Source organism: Geotrypetes seraphini, chromosome 2, assembly GCF_902459505.1.
Source record: "Geotrypetes seraphini chromosome 2, aGeoSer1.1, whole genome shotgun sequence".
NCBI classification, from domain to species: Eukaryota; Metazoa; Chordata; class Amphibia; order Gymnophiona; family Dermophiidae; genus Geotrypetes; species Geotrypetes seraphini.
In genome coordinates, this window is record NC_047085.1 from 163,203,680 (window position 1) to 163,217,642 (window position 13,963).

General features: G+C 38.3%; 1 protein-coding gene across 2 annotated transcripts in view; it reads right to left on the reverse strand.

Moving 5' to 3' along the window:
* The window catches only part of LOC117355521 (cadherin-19-like), a 277,325-nt gene that overhangs the window by 251,022 nt on the left and 12,340 nt on the right, over positions 1–13,963 (reverse strand). The window contains exon 2 of one of the 2 annotated variants that reach the window (XM_033934215.1): positions 12,021–12,130. The exons of the other annotated variant lie outside the window; for it this stretch is intronic. The gene's annotated coding sequence lies outside the window, so the exon portion shown is untranslated. The remainder of the gene's footprint in view (positions 1–12,020; positions 12,131–13,963) is intronic. 2 annotated transcript variants of the gene reach the window in all.

Sequence of the window (13,963 nt, forward strand, 5' to 3'; positions counted from 1 at the left end):
GATTATCAACTGAAATACATCTTAGCATAAGAAGGCATTAGCAAACATTTGAGTTTTCAGCATTTTCTTAAAATTCAACCTCCCCATACAAAACTGCAGGATACCAGGTAAGGCATTCCATAGTTGTACGCCAGCCACAGATATCATTGATGCTCTGATCCTAGCATGCATAGTTGACATTCTACCCTCCAAACTTAATTTCATCAAATGAAATATAACTGAATGAAAGGTAATTCAACCAAAATCCCCCCCCTCCTCCACCTCTTTCATTTGGTGTTATTGGATGTATTTCAGTTAGGTTGAGCAAAGGAAAAATATGACTATGAATGTTAGCGCTGCTGCTGTCTCCTTAGTATTCTTTGTGGTGCAAAGGATTGTTTGGAATTTAGGAACAGATCTCTGGTGTCCTTACAAAGAGTCAAAAGGTACCCACACATCATCTGGAAATTCTGTAAGCTGCTGTACCACAAGTTTCTCTATAAGATTTTTCTAAGAATAATTGTTAGAATTTTTATATACCACCAATCTCTTCATTCTTAGCAGTTGGCAATGTAAACCCTGACATGAAGCAACACAAAATATATTATAACAAAATACCTCCCCCTTTTATCAAGTTGCGCTGCCGAGCAGTGTGAGCTAAATGCTGAGCCACCCATAGGTTAGAATGGATAGCTTGGCATTTAAATTATTCTACTTGGCAGCACGTCTTGATAAAAAGGGGGGGAGGTCGTAAACTAGACATCAATCGTATTAAAGTTTATAACATAATGTAAGCCAAACCTATTATAACAGCATAACAGCTACTTCTATCCCACTGTTTGGACCTGAGAGAAAAAAAGACCTATTTCAACCTAACTTTATATTATTTGATTAATTTGCTTCCCCTAATATAGCTTGGAGTAAATTAGAATTTTAAATAATTTAAAATACATTTGATATAAGAGTTATATCTCTTTTACTAATGCGTAGCACGGATTTTAGTGCTGGCAGTGGTGATAACTGCTCCGATGCTCACTAAAACCCACACTATGCGTTAGTAAAAGAGGAAGATAATTTTGTCCTAAAAAAATACATCCTATAATAACAGGTTTTTAAATATTTCTTAAGTTTCCCATAACATTGGGTCTGACAAAGATCTAGTAGTAGAGTTTCTTTCTAAACCTTTTTGTAGTCCTTTTCTATATGTACATCAAATAACAATTTATTTAAAAAATTTATAGACCGTATAACTCTTATACGGTTTACATGTTAACAATCATAAATGATAGCCAGTACATACATATTCAATACTTAAAAGGAACTTTGCTATAAGATCCAATATACCTATCTACTGAAGCATTTGCAGGTAATTGCACCTACACAATTTCCCATCATATGAAAACATTTACAAACAATTGTTTTCCATAATCTCAAGTCAAAAATCTCATGAGTTCCGGTGGTATTCCTTTTCTTTCAATAGCCAAGAAATGTGTAACAAATCCTGGTGCTGAAACTGAAGTATCCTAGAAGGTTGGTATAATGTTAAAGGTTAGACCTAAAAGATTCATACACTTGGTTTGAATTAAATTGAATATATTTGTTGAAATAGGAACTCAAGCACTCGCAGTCACAGGCATACGGAACTAGTCTTAGCGTGTGACTATTTCGCGAGCTATCATCGGTACTTATACATTTTTTATTCAATTTAAAGTGTATGATTTATTTAATACCATTAATTGAAATAATTTTTCCTTATTTCAATTTTATAATGTAATATAAATATGATGATACTTAGCTCGGGTGTGCTGCTTCATACCCGGCCCTCTGACCACAGTAGCGACGGAAGATCTCCATTTTGCTCTTGTTTATATTAAGAGAGCTTCATCAGGACCAGAATGGTAAATAAATTAACCATTTAATCTGCAGCCTGCATTGCTCAGACCCACTCCATGAGTTCTGTTCCCATTTCAGCCTTCCATTCACTGAGTTCCTGCTGTATTGGCTCCCCTTGGAGGTTCAGGTTTTAGATGGCTTAAGTCACAATGTTCAAATTCCGCCTAAGCAGTGTTGTAAAACCTTCGGTTATACAGGCAGTACGACTAAGTGTAGGACAGCCCACATGCCACCCAAATCCCAATCTCACCACTCCTCCTAAAATGCCCCTTTTAGCTCTGGTCGTTCAGCAGCACTGTGAAGGCCTAAGTCGTTTTTAAATATGTCTAAAACCCTGTTCAATTATCGACACTTGGACAATTTTTTGTTACTGATCGTCCAAGTGCCGATTTAGGCCGGTTTTTAGACGTTTTTCTGTTTCGATTATGAGCCTCATAGTAAAAACTTTTTTAAGGTATATTAAAAGCAAGAAGCCAGTAAAATAATTAGCTGGACCACTAGATGACCAAAGGGTAAAATGGACACACAGAGAAGACAAACTCATAGTGAAGCATTTAAATTAATTCTTTGCTTCATAACATAACATCGTATTTCTATAAAGCATAACCTTAAGTTCAATGTGGTTTACAAAAGTTATACATAATAACAAAGGAAGAAGCATAAGAACATAAGAACATAAGAAGCGCCATCTCCGGATCAGACCTTCGGTCCATCAAGTCCGGCGATCCGCACACGCGGAGGCCCTGCTAGGTATTCACCTGGCTTATTTTATAGCCAACCATATCTTTATATGCCTCTCTCAAGGAGATATGCATCTAGTTTGCTTTTGAAGCCTAGGACTGTCGATTCCGCAATAATCTCCCCTGGGAGAGTATTCCAGATGTCAACCACTCTCTGTGTGAAGCAGAACTTCCTGACATTAGTCCTGAACTTGCCCCCCCTTAGCTTCATTTCATGTCCTCTTGTCCGTGTCAAATTGGACATTGTAAATAATCTTCTCTGCTCTATTTTGTCAATTCCTTTCAGTATTTTGAAGGTCTCGATCATATCCCCACGCAGTCTTCTTTTCTCAAGGGAGAACAATCCCAGTGTTTTAAGTCGATCCTCATATTCCAGTTTCTCCATACCCTTCACTAGTTTAGTTGCTCGTCTCTGCACCCTCTCCAGCAGTTTTATATCCTTCTTTAGGTAGGGAGACCAATGTTGGACGCAGTATTCCAAGTGGGGTCTGACCATTGCCCTATAAAGCGGCATTATAACTTTCTCCGATCTACTCGAGATTCCTTTCTTTATCATGCCCAACATTCTATTTGCCTTATTTGCCGCTGCCGCACATTGTGCCGACGGCTTCAGGGTCCTATCTATCAGTACACCCAGATCCCTTTCTTGTTCACTTTTCCCCAGAGTTGCACCTGACATTCTGTACTCGTATTCCTTATTTTTACTGTCTAAATGCATTACCTTGCATTTCTCCACATTGAACTTCATCTGCCATTTCTCCGCCCAGTTTTCTAACCGACACAAATCGCTCTGGAGTTCCTCACTGTCCTCCTGCGATCTGATTGCCCGGCAGAGTTTTGTGTCGTCTGCAAACTTGATGATCTCACTGGATGTTCCTTCCTCCAGGTCATTGATATAAATATTAAAAGGATCGGCCCAAGTACCGAGCCCTGGGGCACACCACTAGTCACTCTCTCCCAGTCGGAGAACTTCCCATTTATGCCCACTCTCTGCTTTCGGTTTTTCCAGCCATTTGCCTATCCATCTTTGTATATCTCCCTCTATGCCATGGCTTTGTAGCTTCCTGAGATGTCTTTCGTGTGGAACTTTGTCAAATGCTTTCTGGAAGTCCAAGTATATTATGTCCACCGGCTTTCCACTATCAATTTGCTTGTTCACGGTCTCAAAGAATTGGAGTAAATTCGTCAGACACGATTTCCCTTTCCTGAATCCATGTTGACTGGGTTTCATCAAGTCGTGTGTGTCTTAGAGATTTAATCAACCAAATATTTTTAAAAAAGATAAGTCTTCAGTTCTTTTCTAAAATGTTCATAAAAATGAGATGCAAAGAACAATGGTCTGAAAACCTTATCACGGAAAGCTGCTTGAAATGAAAGCATATGATCTGGTATTTCTTGCTTTTACAACCCTTGACAGAAGGAAATACGAAGAGAGCATGCAATTTTCTACTATTCATTTGGGATGCTACTGAAAATCTATCAGCTAAATAGAGTGGGGCTAGACCATAAGCAACCCAGTTTGAAAATTATACGTGCCTCCACAGGAAGCCAGTGCAGCTCATGGTAAAAAGGGGTAACGCGATCAAACTTCTTCAGACCATAAATCAATCTCACCACAGTGTTCTGAATCAGTTTCAATCTGGTTATGTTTTTCTTGGAACCTGTTAAATAAATGATATTACAATAGTCCAACAAGATCAGCAACCATGATTGGACCAAAAGTCTAAATGCAGAGAATTTGAAGTAAAGTCTAATAGTACGTAACTTCCATAATGTATAATATCTCTTTTGAACTATAGCAGCAATCTGGTTTTTCATAGTTAAATTCTGATCAAATACGACTCCCAATATTTTAATAGATGAACAAAGCATATATTGAATTGTATTTACCATGATATATGGTTTGAGAAGATTATTATGAGGAGGCAAAAAATAATTTAGTCTTATCATGATTCAATTTCAGTTTAAATTCTGTCATCCATGAATCCATCAAATTCAGAACAAGTTCAATAGTGTGCGTGATATGGGTCAGTGTCGTATTGCAAGGAATGATGATTGTAATATCATCAGCATCGCTGAATAGTTTTATTCCTAGATTGCTCAATTTGGAACATAGGGAAGAAAGATACACATTAAACAATGTAGGCAAAAGGCAGATGTGAAGGAAATACTAGTGCTAGAAATGTTATTCAATGCTGATAAGTCAGAGAAACAGAAACAAATCTTTCTAAACCTAGATGTAATGGGACAATTTGACAAACAGAAGAATTTAAAAATGAGCCTGCAGAGCTTATTAGTAATTTGTTAAAATCTAACATGATACTGAAAGACTGGAAGGTGGCCAATGTAATGCCAATTATTAAAAATGGTTCTAGAAGTGATCTTGGAAATTAGAGACTGGTGAGGCTGATGTTGATGCTGGGCAAAGGGTAGACACTAATATAAAGAACAAAATTATAGAGAATATGCATAAGAATGGATCAATGAAGCAAAGCCAACATGAATTTAATCAAGATGCCTCACCAATCTATTATATTTCTTTGAAGGGGTGAGTAAACATGTGGATAAAGGTGAGCCGATCAATATCATATATCTGGATTTTCAAAAGGCATTTGACAAAGTACCTCATGAAAGACTCCTGTTGTAGATTAAGAACTAGCTGAAAGAAATCTGAGAGCAAATGGCCAGTGTTCTAAATGAAGACCGGTATATAGTTGTTTCCTAAGGAACCACTGCTTTTAACAAAGATGGGAATAATCTAGTAAAATAATTATCCCCCCCCAACTTTTACTAAACCGTTTTAGGTTTTCTTTTTTATTGCCAGCCGTGGCAGTATTAGCTAATACTGCTGCAGTCAGCAATAAAAAAACCTTAAATGGCTACATAAAAAAGGGGGGGGGGATATTTATTTATGACACAAAGTTGTTAAATTGCAAGAAGACTGTGGAAAATTGTAAGAGGACCTTGTGAGGCTGAGCACTGAGCATCAAAATGGCAAATGATGTTCAAAGTGATGTATGTGGGAAAGAGAAACCTGAACTATACGTATATGATGTAAGGTTCCACATTAGGAGTCACCACCCAGGAAAAGAATCTAGATGTCATTGTTGATGTTATGTTAAAACCTGCTGTTCCCTGTGCAGCTGTGGCTAAGAAGGCAAATGGAATGTTAGGAATGATCAGGAAAAGAATGGAAAGCAAACAATGAGAATGTTCTACTGTATACAAAATCCTCCAAGCTTCTAAAGACCACTCTGATGTTAATCTTAAGTGGAATATAAATTAGATCTGTACTTAACTTCTTCTCAATGGAAACATTTTTGGTCCAAATTAATTAGACCATCTTTATCTGTGTCTTTATTACAATCTTCATAATTTATTTTGTATAATGCTTATTGGACCCCTGTAAAACCTTCCACAAACCTCCCGATGTTTGCTTGTCTTGTAATAACTCGGTGGGATCATTATAATATATGATTTTTTAATTGTACCAATTTAACACAATACTGGACACAAATTTGGGACACTATTTGCAACGTATTTTCTATATCGAACTCTGTAACATATGAAACTGTAATTCTTTGATCATCCAATCCCAATTCCACTCATTCTAGATTGTTCGACCTCATGATAGCCTTGGCTTTGCAATTCATTGGAGAAATAATCAATCTGTTTCTTTTTATGAATAATGGAATACTCTCTGTGCTTTTAGAAAATATGAAGAAGTTATAGCCTTCAAATATAATCATTTGCCATCTTTTATCAAAACATGCGGAGTCTTGGATGCATACTGTACTCATTCTTAACATGGCAATACTATATTCCTATTCCTTTTGTGAACTTTTTAATTGTTTATAGATGTTTGAGCATTGTAATATTGTAGCTATTTGTGGTTAATGTGCAATTCTGGTCACTACCTCTCAAAAATGGGTGAATCTCTTCATAAAGGTGGTTAATAAACCCAAATAAATAAATAAATAAAAATATATAGTGGAATTAGAAAATATAAGGAGAAAGATGATGAAAATGAGAAACATGATGAAATAACTTCCATAAGAAGAAAGGCTAAAGCAGCTATAGCTCCTCAGGTTGGAGAAGAAACAGTTCAGGAGAGAGATGATGGATATCTATAAAATACTGAGTGGAGTAGAACAGGTACATAGGAATCATTTGTTGACTCTTTACAAAAATACTAGGGCTAGGGGGGCATGTGATGAAGTAGAAGATTTAAAACAAACTGGAGAAAATATTTCTTTTACAAGACGTGTAATTAAACTCTGTAATTCATTGCCAGAGAATGTGGTGAAATAAGTTAGCTTAGAAGGGTTTAAAAAAGGTTTGGATAATTTCCTAAAAGTCCATAAACCATTATTAAGATGGACTTAAGAAAATCCACTGCTTATTTCTAGGATAAGCAGCATAAAAAAGTTCTACTCCTTTGGGACCTTGATTGGCCACTGTTGGAAACAGGATACTGGGATTGATGGACCTTCAGTCTGTCCCAGTATGGCAACTCTTATATATGTGGAGGGGCATAATTGAAAGGAACGTCTAAGTCCGTTTTCTTCTAAGTCACAAGTCGTCTAAAGTAAAAAACAGTCTAGGACACATTTTCGAAAAATACTTCCAAAATTTTATTTGGTTCGAAAATCATCTAAGTATACATCCTGCCGATCTGATTGTCCAAGTCACTAAATCGTCCATCTTTATACCACATTTTCATCCAACTTTTTGTCCAAGTCAAAAACGCCTAGAACAAGCCCTGTTGGACGTGGAAGGGGTCTGAAAAGTGATAGACTGAACACCCAGACATGGCACCTAAATAGTGGAGTACCTTATAGGACACTGCTGTGAACTTCACAAAAAGGGTGCCATGTCTTCTCCTCACTACAGCTCCCTTATAGGTCATGGTGAGCCCCCCAAACCACCTCCAGAATCACCTAGATCCACTTATCTACCACCCAAATAGCCCTTATGGCTGCAGGTGCCATATGCCAGTAAACTTATATGCCAGTAAAAAAGGGTTTTGGGGGTGTATAGGGGAGTTCACATGTTTAAGTATCAATGCAGTGATTACAGGGGCTTATGGGCATGGGTCCTCCTCTCCATGAATCCCTAACCCACCCTCAAGATGGCTTAAGACGCCTCTGTGCTGGACGACTAGGCTTTCCTATGCCAGGATGCCAGGTGATCATGGTCTGGAGGCTGAATTTTAAAGGTGTGATTAATATTTGAATGGGGGTGGGGGGGTCAGTGATCAAAGGGGTAGTGTGTGTGGGTCTGTTTTATGGTCTAAGTCACAATGTCCAAGTTCCATCGATCCTGGGCTGTGTAACTTTCGGTTATACATGCTGTACAACTAAGTCTAAGCCGGCCCACGTTCCGCCCAACTCCCGCCGTCAACACTCCTCCTGAAATGCCCCGTTTAGCTTTGGTCATTCAGCGGCACTATGAAGGCCTAGGTCATTTAGAAATACGTCCAAAACCCATTTTCATTATCGGCACTTGGACATATTTGGACAATATTCGTCCAAGTGCCGACTTAGGCCGGTTTTTGGACGTTTTTCTCTTTCGATTATGAGCCCCATAATGCATATCTTATTTTGAGGTTTTTTTTTGTATTTTACAGTCTTAAAGAAATCTATTATTAGATCTAGAGTAGGGTCATGTATTGTCAAGGCACAAATTGCATAGAAAACAGTTATAAATTGATTGGTTTCCAGTTAGGATTTCAGAAAGACTGTTACATACTGGTACTGTTGGATAACATTTTATTTCACATGGATAGAAAGCATCTAGTTCTGCTTGTATTATTAGGTCTGTCCTCTGCTTATGACCATTTTCATCATCAATTCTTTAAAGAGGATATGCTGATTGAAAAATTATGGTGAAGTTTTGAACTCAATCTCTTCTTTCTTTTCTGTGAAACATAAAGTAGTGAAGGTACATTGGTTAGTATCTAAGGAAAGATGTTTAAGAGTAGGTGTCCTACACAAATACCTATATGAAGAGACTTACCCAAAGTGGCATACAGAAGGGTAAGTTCAACTTGACATAAAACTTACAATTTTAACAGCATAACAACGCTAAAATGACCAAATATAAGCCTAAGTTCAGTCAATGTGGTAAATCTGAAGATGAAAAATGTAATCATAGTAATAGGGCATAAATAATACAGTATCAGAAAAATAAACATTTAACAGCACTGTAGAACTGTATGAAAAATGATAACTGCCATTAGAATACAAATGATTCCATAACAGGCAGCATGAAAAAAACATTCATATACTGTAACATAGTATACTCAAGGTTTTAGCACAATACAAATAAAACACCCTAGTAAGCACACTTTAGAACATTTAAATAGCATTGATATGACTCTCATATAATGAAATATTTTAATAAGTAGCTAAGTGCAGTTGAGATATATATATATGTGTATATATATGTGTGTGTGTGTGTATATATATATATATACATTCTGAGATATGTATATAGAGATTATGCAGATGATAGCACATTAATAAGTTCTATGCTAGATGGTATGAAGATGGCATTAAATGGTACAAAGATGTGTTTATATTAAGTTATGGATTGGATAAGATAAAGTAGGCTCAAACTGAATATTGTAAAAACATTGATATTTGAAATTAAAGTGACCGATCCTACAAAAAAAAAAAATCCTTATCTCTGAAAAACAGATGTAGAATACAATTTTAAGGAAAGGTTATAAAATGTAGTTATTATGTCATAATCTTTTGATCTGGATGCAAATATTTTGAGCACAAAATTAGATTTTTATAAGCTTCAATTGGTACTATAATATTTGAATGGAAAAGTGCTGTAAGTAGTGATTCTCTTTCTGGAGACATCCCATTTAGATAATTGTAGTGTCTTGTTCATTGCACTGAATAGAAGGCAACTGCACAACCTTTAGCTGGTACAGAATCAACAGCAAGGAAAAAGACTGCAGTGTTATCTATATTGTGAGCCCATCAGGAACAGAGAAGCTATGTGACACCATTCCTAATAAACTGGCCACACAGAAATCCCAGGTGAGCAGATGGGCAGCGAACTTCACATAAATGGACCCGAGTACACATCCCATCTTGACACCCTTATTTCCAATCCAATCTTTGGTTTTATATACCGATTCATCCCTACAATGGGGCTCGACTCGGTTAACAACATATTAACAAAATATACAGTATAGGGAATTGGACAAGCCCTTAGCCTCTATAGTCGTTAGTTTGAAGCAGGGGAATCAGTCAGAAATTTCTGAAATAAGTAAGTTTTCAGCGCTTTCCGAAAAATTGGTAAATGAGTGAGAAGTCTGACTGCAGAAGGAAGCTCATTCCAAATTTTTACGAATATAAAAGTAAATGATTGACAGAAATTAGTCCTCTAGGAACTCCTAAAAACCTACGGTACTGTATACCAGTACAAAAGTCCTCAGGTTTGCAAATGCCTCCTATCTATAGGTACAGTCGATGTTTTGTGGGTTTTGAGGGTTCCTAGTTAGAGTGGGTTAAGGACCTGGCTCCCTTTCTCTACAGTCCACTAACCTACAGTACTCCTGGGATAAATGGCCATAATATATGAAGTTGTCACAGAGCCTGTTATGTACTGTCACTGTCACAACTTTAAGGGGTGGGGGGAGTGATAGGAGTTTAATAACCACCGGGGAATTAATGGGAGGTTATGCCTTAATCCCTTCAGTGAACAGCAGGTTGGTTAGAGCAACCTTTTGTGACCTACCCCCTCTTTTACTAAGGTGTGCTAATCAAATTAGTGCGCTAAACGCTAACACGTCCATAGACTAACATGCACGTGTTAGCATTTAGCATGCGCAAAATCGATTAGTGCGCGCTAATCAGTGAGCGCACCTTAGCAAAAGAGGGCCTTAGTCATGACTGAAACAGATCCAGATAAAAATATTTTTTTGCCCTGGACATTTTTATCTCATTCTGTTATGCCTGAAAAATAGCCAAATTCTGGTCCCACTCAAAAGATGCTGCCAAGATGCCCCTTTTGCAATTTAGATGAACTACAGAGAAAACCATCACAAATCTGAGTTCATGACTTGGATGTTTTCCCATGAAAATCATTCATCTGCAGCTTTGTACCATTTCAAGATATTTTTTTTTTCCTTTGAAAATGAATGCTATAGTGACTTCATTATTCAACAGCAAGCTAAACCAGACCAACACTCAATGAGAGCACTTGCTCTCTTACCCCCCTTTTATAAAACCACAAAAGCATTTTTTAGTGCAGGTCGGAGTGCTGAATGCTCCGTGCTGATCCCAATGTTCATAGGAATTCTATGCCTGCATTATGTTAAGAAGGGCTTATAATATTTGCTGAGCCAATTGAAGTAGGATTTAAGCCTAGGTTTGAAGGATGATTATAGGATGAAGGGGGTAGGGGAATTAGAGTTCGGTGGGCATTGTTGGGAAGACATGGTGAGGATAGATTTAATATACAGTGGACTTGGAAGTTGACTATAGGAAAGGGTTGATTAAGGGGCATCAATGAAAAAGGCTGTGATTGACTAGCGTGGAGGCTGCTCATAGGTGTAGACGCAAAGTGGCAATTTTGTGAAGGAGGGTGAATGGGAGAGAGAATGCTATGTGAAAGAAGGTTGGTGCATTTTTCTCTCTCCGCCCTCCCTGGTATGTCGTGTTGGTGGGGTTGTGGCTTTTGTTTATTGTTTGTGTGGTTTTGCTATGTTGAGAGTTTGGGGAGGGTGGTGTTATCACTTTTGTTCTGGGTAAGAAAGAATTTGGGGGGACAGAGGAGTTTTTTGTCTCCAGTGTGGCCAAGGAAAATGAGAGCAAAATGTGCAAAGATGAAATGGGGTTTGTTTGTATGCAACGCTGCCATGGGTGGAGGTGGGGCTTTATGGCACTGCAGATCCTCCTGGTGGGGGGGGGGGGTGAAGTAGGGTTCTTGATGAAGTTGCAGGTCTAGTTCAGCGATTTGATAAACTGCACTGAGACAGAGAATGTTAAGCAAATTGCTATGTGATAAATGTAAATATTCAATTTTTGCTGTCGGTTGTTAATAAAGCTGCAGCCCATATTTCTCCATTAACTGATGAGTTTCAATGTATTTATGTACTGAATGTTTCCATGTTTCTTTGAAAAAAAAACAAAAAAACTGTGCTGTCAATGTTATAATAGAAGCATCTTATTTTTATTTAAAAATAATCAGCTGCATCTCAAATCAATACTACTGCTAAATGGTATAACTCTGCTCTGCTTTGCTCATTTGACATAGATGTAGCTAACATAATAGGATAGAAAAAATATTTGAGAATAGTATATGTCAGGCTCCCAAGAAAACTGACATTTTCAATTATAGAAATATCAGGCTGCTGAAATACACTGTATGCAGACATTATTTTACCTTCACTCTTGGTTTACACAAATGTACAGTAATTGAAGCAACAAAAACCCTTACAGTCTCATTAATTTCTTCAGACTGGGTGTCGGTATTGGTTGAGTTTCATCAAAATTCTGAAGGAAAAAGTGTAGAGCAGAGCAGTCATTTTTAAAATTTAAATCACTTTTGAAGACATATTTTTTTCAGAAAGCTTTTCCCAGAGTAAACTGAATGAAACACAAGGCACTAGAACAGCAGTCTCAAACTCAAACCCTTTGCAGGGCCACATTTTGTATTCGTAGGTACTTGGAGGGCCTCAGAAAAAAAAAATAGTTAATGTCTTATTAAAGAAATGACAATTTTGCATGAGATAAAATTCTTTATAGTTTATAAAGGGAGAGTGTGGTGCAGTGGTTAAAGCTACAGCCTCAGCACCTTGAGGTTGTGGGTTTAAGCCCACGGTGCTCCTTGTGACCTTGAGCAAGTCACTTAATCCCCCCATTGCCCCAGGTACGTTAGATAAATTGTGAGCCCGCCAGGACAGAGAGGGAAAACTGCTTGAGTACCTGAATAAATGCATGTAAACCGTTCTGAGCTCCCCTGGGAGAACGGTATAGAAAATTTAATGAATAAATAAAATAAATCTTTCCTTTTGGCTAGGGGCTCCTTTTACTAAGGTGCGCTAGCATTTTCAGCGCACAAGATTAGCGCACGCTATAGCGCGTGCTAGCTGAAAAATTACCACCTGCTTAAAAGGAGGTGGGGGAGGGACTTTTTTTTTTTTTTTAATGATTATTGCATTCTCTAGTATTTCTTTAATAAGTTAGAATAGACCAATTCAGCACGAAAACCTGATTAGATTTACTAAAGTGCACTATTGTGCTAGTAAATAGATTTTGTTACATAAAAACATGATGGACATCACCAAGAAGATGGCAGCCTAAAACCGAGGCTCCGTCTTCTACTCCAAGCAGCCTCGATGCCCCTCATGTCGGCGGTGGCTTTACATCTTTTTTTTGGGTGCCGGTGACGGCCGAACTCTCTGGGCTTCCTGGGGCCAAGTGTCTAAAAAAAGGGTCTGAAGATGGATCGCTATTGAAGGCAAACAGGTGACAGATCAACGGCTCACTGGTATGCATGTGGATTCTGAGTTTACATTTCTCCTGCCTGCATGAGGTGAAAGAGAGGCGGACCTCATGTAGAAGGCGCTGGATAAGCACGGTGAAGGTTTCTGGAGGTTAAAGCAACTTGGTATGTGGGAAGCTGGGCAGTGAGTGGTGGGAGAAGGGACAGTTGAAAAAAGAACCCAATGCAGAATGTCACATTCAAAAACAGATACAGAGCTTTCAAGTCACAGGCAGCGCTGGCATGAGGGAATTCTATACTGATGAGATGTCATTCTGAGCATATGTCTTATATAATTAGCTGGCTGAAATTCAGAAATAGTAATAATCCACTATTTTCCTCTGATCACATAAGTTGATATTCCTGTTCCCTTCTACTCAATAAGAGAAAGTGTACACATAAGGGATTAAAAAAGCAGATTGAGGAAGTGACATCACCAACAAGACGGCAGACTAAAATCGAGGCTCCTGGTGTCCTTCCCTGCTTGATTCGCCGTCTTGAAGTGGCTGCACGTTGGACTGCTGCTCTGTGGATTCGGACGGAGGAGAGTGACAGTTGCTGGGCTCGGCGGTGTGTGGACTCTAGCCCTGATCTGCTTTTCTACTATAGCCCTGACCTACTTTTCTACCTTGATTCGTATGTGAGACCCCAAAGACTAGCAGAGCTTCTGCGGTATGTGAACTCTAACCCTGGCCTGATTTTCTACCAGTGAGTGACTTTAATTCGTGTGTGAGACCTACGGAGACCAGCAGAGTTTCTGAGAAGTGAGGTCACTAGCCCTGACCTGCTTTTCTACCAGTGCATGGCCTGATTGACTTTGTCTGTTTATAGAGCGTCCCATT